Source organism: Cyprinodon tularosa, unplaced genomic scaffold (genome assembly GCF_016077235.1).
Source record: "Cyprinodon tularosa strain WSP-4 unplaced genomic scaffold, ASM1607723v1 ctg176, whole genome shotgun sequence".
Taxonomy (NCBI): domain Eukaryota; kingdom Metazoa; phylum Chordata; class Actinopteri; order Cyprinodontiformes; family Cyprinodontidae; genus Cyprinodon; species Cyprinodon tularosa.
In genome coordinates, this window is record NW_024038582.1 from 461,177 (window position 1) to 469,007 (window position 7,831).

Genomic DNA, 7,831 nt, shown 5'->3' on the forward strand with positions numbered 1-7,831 from the left:
TTCAATAAAGCTCTTTCTTTGCATAAACAGCTTCCTGCAAATGTTCATTTCCTGTATAAATTCATTCATGTCCTTGATGGTAGCCTAATAATTGTGTAGTAGTGTAGGATAACATAAATACACACCATATGAATGAATAAATATATGAATGAATAAATATATATATATATGAATAAATATATATATGTAAATATATATATATGCCAACCAATCACGAGCGACTTTACTTGTTTAAAAAGAAGTGGTTCCGTCCAATACTCAGTAAGAAAATTAAAGCCTGGCGTGGCCACGTGTGGTTTTGCTGCCAATCACGAGCGATTTCATTTGTTTGAGAATAGTGGTTTCAGCCAATACTGAGTAGGTTATTCAAGCCAGACCTGGCCAGCCGCGCGGGTTTGCTGCATTCATATGCTAATTAGGGCCATTAGTACAGCTGATCGCTCTCCACATACGTCACGGTACGTTTTCGACAATTTGTGGCACGACAAACGCGGACAAGCACGGGTTGCAAATTGTCGGAAACTGACGAAAATCAGGCAGATCTGCTGGAGTTTATGGGGGTTTACGGGGACGAAAATCTCCCTTTTCATGCAGTGAATACAGTTCTGTACGTCACTTCTAGGTGGTACCGTAGTTCAGCCTCAATGTTACATTCAGTAAGGCTAAGTTCTGCTCTGGAGAAGATGTGCAAAAAAAAACTGGTCAAAATTAGACCCTCCTGAGGGAAGTTGCTTCCACCTTCTGTTTTCTGGCAAAGCGTTTGGGAGCTGGGTTAAGATATATCATATGAAATTTGGTGCAGATCAGATGATATACACTATATTGCCAAAAGTATTTGCTCACCCATCCAAATTATTGGAATCAGGTGTTCCAATCACTTCCATGGCCACAGGTGTATAAATTCAAGCACCTAGGCATGCAGACTGTTTTTACAAACATTTGTGAAAGAATGGGTCGCTCTCAGGAGCTCAGTGAATTCCAGCGTGGAACTGTGATAGGATGCCACCTGTGCAACAAATCCAGTCGTGAAATTTCCTCGCTCCTAAATATTCCACAGTCAACTGTCAGCTGTATTATAAGAAAATGGAAGTGTTTGGGAACGACAGCAACTCAGCCACGAAGAGGTAGGCCACGTAAACTGACGGAGCGGGGTCAGCGGATGCTGACGCGCATAGTGCGAAGAGGTCGCCAACTTTCTGCAGAGTCAATCACTACAGACCTCCAAACTTCATGTGGCCTTCAGATTAGCTCAAGAACAGTGCGCAGAGAGCTTCATGGAATGGGTTTCCATGGTCGAGCAGCTGCATCCAAGCCATACATCACCAAGTGCAATGCAAAGCGTCGGATGCGGTGGTGTAAAGCACGCCGCCACTGGACTCTAGAGCAGTGGAGACGCGTTCTCTGGAGTGACGAATCGCGCTTCTCCATCTGGCAATCTGATGGACGGGTCTGGGTTTGGCGGTTGCCAGGAGAACGGTACTTGTCTGACTGCATTGTGCCAAGTGTAAAGTTTGGTGGAGGGGGGATTATGGTGTGAGGTTGTTTTTCAGGAGCTGGGCTTGGCCCCTTAGTTCCAGTGAAAGGAACTCTGAATGCTTCAGCATACCAAGACATTTTGGACAATTCCATGCTCCCAACTTTGTGGGAACAGTTTGGAGCTGGCCCCTTCCTCTTCCAACATGACTGTGCACCAGTGCACAAAGCAAGGTCCATAAAGACATGGATGACAGAGTCTGGTGTGGATGAACTTGACTGGCCTGCACAGAGTCCTGACCTCAACCCGATAGAACACCTTTGGGATGAATTAGAGCGGAGACTGAGAGCCAGGCCTTCTCGTCCAACATCAGTGTGCGACCTCACAAATGCGCTTCTGGAAGAATGGTCAAAAATTCCCATAAACACACTCCTAAACCTTGTGGACAGCCTTCCCAGAAGAGTTGAAGCTGTTCTAGCTGCAAAGGGTGGACCGACGTCATATTGAACCCTATGGATTAGGAACGGGATGTCACTTAAGCTCATATGTGAGTCAAGGCAGGTGAGCAAATACTTTTGGCAATATAGTGTATGTGAAAAAACACATGGCAAACACATGGATCATGCCAAATATTCCATGTAGCCAGGAACAAAGCCTCTGGCCAAATATGAACGCTTCAAAGTAAAGCATTAGACCCTCTGTTCTCAGAAGCTCAAAACCCAGGGCATAAACTTAGCAAGACATCACCCAAAAGTCACCTGTAAATTGAAATATCACAGATCATTATAACACATGATGATTTAGTTTGTGAAAAAAAAAAAAAAAAAATTGATCTATCTCACTGAGAGTTTTTGAGCATGCACTTTCTGTTTAAGATACTAGAGCATCACAACTGGAATCCCAAAGTTCCAAAATTCCAGACTTTGATTTGTCTCCACCTTATCAAGGTGGAGGGGTTTGAGTGTCCCAATGACCCAGGGAGCTATATTGTCTGGGGCTTTATGCTCCTAGTAGGGTTACTCAAAGCAGACAGGTCCTAGGTGAGAGACCAGACAAGAGCAGCTCAGAAACTCCTTATGATGACTACAACAAATGGACGTAGTGTTCCCTCACCCGGATGCAGGTCACCAGGGTCCTACTCTGGAGCCACGCCTGGAAGTGGGGCACGCTGGCAGGTGCCTGGTGGTCAGGGTTTTACCCTTGGAGCCTGGCTGGGCACAACCCAAAGACGAAACATAGGACCCACTTCCAAAGTGCTCACCACCTGTCGTAGGCGCCAAAGAGGTCAGGTGCAGTGTGTAATGGGTGGCAGTCAAGGGTTGGGACCTTGGCGTTCTGATTCTCAGCTGAAAAAGCTTGGTTTTGGGACATGACTGTCGTGAATGTCACCACTCTTGTGGGGAAGGAGCCTGTGGTAGTGCTAAAGGTTGAGAGGTTCTGGCTAGAGATAGTCAGACTTAATTCAACATATGGCTCAGGACACAGTCTCCTTGAGAGAGGCTGGACATTCTTCCACTCTGGAGTTGCCTCTGGTGATAGGTACCAAGCAGGAGTGGACTTTTCATCTTAAAAACCTGGACAATCGATCCATGGACTTTTTGTTTGTGTGTCAGTTAGACATTGCGCTGACCAGTAGGGAAATTTAGGACTTTTGTGCACATTTTTATGGACGATCTACTGCTGTACTGTGTGTGTATATATATATATATATATATATATATATATATATATATATATATATATATATATATATATATATATATATATATATCTTTTGTATTGTTTTATTGATCACTGACAAAAGATCCAGTAGATTAAGTTAGCCTTCTGATATTATATGCCATCTAGGCCCTTAGTAGATTAAGTAGTGCTACATGTGCTGGCTCAGGCGGTGGAGTAGGACACCGGTCAGGCCCACACTTTTTGTGAGGGTTTGCTGGCAATGTCTGGTAGAGTCCCCCGTGAAACAGAGCTTTAACTCCCAACTACAGGAGAGCTCAGCACATCTTCCAAGGGAGGTGGGGAAGATTGAGTCCGTGTGGACCATGTTCTGTGCCTTTATGGTTGAGGCGGATAGACAAAGCTGTGGCTTCAAGGTTGTCGGTGCATGTTGTGTACCCGCACTCAAAGCAGCAGCCACCTTGGCTGGTCGCTATTGGCTTCATCTGTTGGCTCTTACTGGAGTGGTGTGAAGCGGCCAGGATGAGGATAAATGGCTCCAAAGGTGAAAAAATTGTCTTGAGCCGGAAGCGGGTAGAGTGCCTTCTCCGGGTTGGGGAAAATGTTCTGCCCCTAGTAGAGGAGTTTAAGTATGTTATGGTAGGAAGATGGAGTGAGAGATCGAGAGCCAAATATATGTGGTGTCTGCTGCAAAGCGGGCATTCTACTGGTCCTTTGTGGTATGTTCCTACCCTCATCTATTGTCATGAGCTTTGGGTCATGCACGAAAGAATGAGATCGCAGATACATGCAGCCAAAATGACTTTTCTCTGTAGTGTGTCTGGGTTCTCCCTTAGACATAGGGTGAGGTGCTCAGTCATCTGGGGAAGCCTCAGAGTAGAGCCATTGCTCCTCCGTGTTGAAAGGAGCCAGGTGAGGTGAGTCGGGCATCTGGTTAGGTTGCCTTCTGGACACCTCCCTGGTGAGTGGCTGGGGAGATGGGCGTTCGGGCTACCCCCACGACCCTACCCCAGATAAGCGGAACAAATGGGTGGATAGATGGATGGATGGAATTATTTCTTGCTTTGTACACAGATAATTAACTGAAGGCTGAAGATTTTTTGGTAATCAATGTTGCATGTCCTGAAGGAGCAAAGCCCAAGACCACAAATCTACTTAACCATGTTTGATAGGTGGTATCACAATATTTTCCTGGTCTACTTTGTTTGCTTTATCTCCTGATATTACATCTCTGTCTCTTCAAATTGCTTAATCATGTGCATTAGCCTTAAAGATGTTTGAAAATTGAGATTCATTGTTCTTCTTCTGTGACAATTATGATTGTGAATACATTAGATAACAAAAACTGGAAAGGGCTGCAAGTTGCTACAGTGAGTAGCACTGTTACCTTGCAGCAAGAGAGGTTCTGGGTTCAATTTCTGGCCGGAGGTCTTTCTGCATGGAGTTTGCATGTTCTCCCTGTGCATGCTTGAGTTCTCTCTGGGTACTCCGGTTTCCTCCCACAGTCCAAAAACTTGACAGTTTAATTGGCTTCTCTAAATTGTCCTTAGGTGTGAGTATGTGTGTGCATAGTTTTGTGTCTTTGTGTGTCTCTGTGTTGCCCTGCGACAGACTGGTGACCTGTCCATGCTGTGCGCCGCCTCTCGTCCGCAGACTGCCGGAGATGGGCACCAGCCCCACCTAAGCGGGAGAGAATGGATGGATGGAATGGAACTTGAACTGGAAGTTATACCTAAGTAATAGACGGGGTACAACCAATTAATGATTATTAGTTATGATTATAACTGTAATTTGCTTACTCACCAGGTTCCTTAGTCTTTTACATTTGGTTGGACTCCTGGATTGGCTGTTAAGTTCCAGTTGTTTTCACCAATATCGTAACTTGGCTAACTTGACTAAGGCTATCAGTTATTAATCACCAACCAAAGAAATTGCAATAAGCACAAGTATATATAAAAGTAAATAACAGGGAAAAGGGTTTTTTAGGAGTCTGTTCAAGAGTCTTTAGAGTTTTAAGGCTTAATGCATTTAATGTATAGCAACAGATATATGAGAATAACCCTGACACAGGGATATTAAATCAAAACTGTTAAGTTTTACCTGGATTTACAGTAAAAAATGACACAGGAATGCATTAAAATAAAGTGATGTAGGAATGAATGAGTTATTTCAGCCCGACAGGCTATCCTGTTCTAGAGCAATAACTTTGAACAAAGAGTTAGGAGACTCAAAAGAGGGCTGCCACCATAGGGCCAGCAATGAGGTAGCTTGGAGGTAACTATGGAAGCCAGTCCAGTCGTTGTAGCCTAACTCTTCATACAAATGGAAAAAAAAGAGGAATTACGCAGACATTAAGACAAAGCATGATTCATTCAATCAGGCTCGGTCAGCATTAGCATCCATTTCAGAACTCTTGCTTAAAAACCATCAGCAGTTGAATACAACATAAACACGTAAAATATCTATTTTACCTATCTTTTGCCCAAGCTGAGTATTTCTTAAGCATTAGATAGAAAAAGGGAAGAAGGTGTTTACTTGTGGTCTCGGTTGAATGGAGGAGGTGGCGTTTGGACTTGGTTCAGTTGGTTCCGTTCTTTCCCGGTGCCCCATATGTCCAACAGGTAGCTATCGAAGAGATTAAAGTTGTTCTTGAGCAAACAACAGTGTGAAACTTTGCAGGCCTTATTTTTGTCACTCACAGCAGCCTTTGACAAGGTGATCCCTTGAAGCTAGTGGATATCTTGTAGCAGTGGCTCAAAAGGCAGCAGTACAACTCCAAACATTAGCTGAACCAGTGGGTTATAGCGCCTCCTTGGCAGAACAGCAATTGGGCCTGGTAAAGTTGCATGCACAGGTAGTTCTCTCTGTGAATACGTGGGTTCTTTCCATGTACTCCGGCTTCCTCCCACAGTCCAAAAACTTGACTTAAGTTAATTGAGTAAACTGGCTACTCTAAATTCTCCTTAGGTGTGAGTGTGTGTGTGAATGGTTTTTTGTCCTGTTTGTCTCTGTGTTGTGCTGCGATGGACTGGCGACCTCTCCAGGGTGTACCCCGCCTCTTGCCTGTAAACAGCAGAAGATAGGCACCAGCAACTCTTACGACGAAAGGTGGAATAAATTGTGATGGAAAATGGATAGAATGGATATTGAGCAGATGTTGATAGGGCGTTCATTAGAAGGCATATGACTATTTTCAGCAACATGAAAAATGTAGAGTCTGAGTCGTTAGAGAGTATCCTGATTCACGATGCAAACCTAAACAGTTCCAAGTAAGACAAGATTACTATTCTAAAATTTGAATAATAAAACAATTGAAATGGAAGAAAAACAACTAATGCTGATGCAATATTTCATTTCTCCTTAGCTATGATTCAGTGCCTTGGAAGGGTCAGTGTTTTCTCTGTAAAACGATGACAGTTTTTTGTATCCCGTCCTTTTCTGCTCATATACTATAGATTATTATTGTTCAAACTGCAAACCCATATGTAAAACAATTGCGCTTAGATTAAAAAAAAAACCCTCAACATAATACATTTTTTTATTCAAGGGGCATTTCCGAATAGATTTTATTGTCAAGTTTAATAAACAAATTTTTCTTAAGACACCTTTTACACTGTAATGAATAGTCTCTCTCTTTGTATTCTGTTCATATTTTAACCCGTCTGTTATTCAGGAAACATAAAAGGTAAATGTTTTCTATTAGAGTCTATTTTTTACTTTTTTGGAAAGTTTTTCTCTCATATAATGTACATTTTCACCTTTTTTGTTTTGCTTTTGGAGTTCTTGCTTCTACCTACAGTGTCAGTCCAATTTCCTTCCATGCCACATCTTCTTTCCCGTAGATTTGGACTTTTCTGTACAGCCAGTATCTTAACAAGGTATTTGACTTTTTTGCTATGATCGATTTGCACATAAAATAAAGGCCATCTATGAGACACAAAGCATAGTATGATGGTGTAATACTTTCATGTTTATAATTCTTTGAAAAGATGACAATTGTCATAGGCACCTGAAATCTTTGCAGATTCCCTTTGATTTACCAATAATGTCACAGAAGACGACCGTGTGTTTTTCACAGTTGGCTTAAACTTTTTTGTATTTTATGCTGGGGTAACAGCATCAGATAAAGCTTTAAGAAGCTCAACAAGATGGTAAAGAACAACTCCCCCAGAACTTGTGAAGAGGATTTCACAAAGAAGAATTTATGATAAAATGAAAAATATGTACAACCCTGAGCAATCCTCTTTAGCAGACTATTAAAAACAACGTCTTTAGTCAAGCGCCTCACTAGATTCAATCCGAGTAAGGCCACAACAGAAGATCCTTCCTCCCTACATCTGTAAACATACAATAAACACAAACTCGTTGAATAAAAGGCCCTATAAGTTATGGCAACATTTCATTTTCCTTTGGAATCAATAAAGTATATTTGAGTTTAATTTAAATACATTTCTGTGTGTTAAAATAGCAACACCTAGCTAATTTTGATAGGGATGGATGTGACTCCTGTTTTGATATCGCATTGGGTGCAAATGATGAAGTCATTCTATGATTTAACCTTTTGCACTACTGGGATTTAAGGACACAGATCACAACTTGCAACTAATGAAAGATGATGGAGATGTGTTAACACACTGCTTTCAGTGTCAGACATGACATGCATGAGGAAGAACCCAG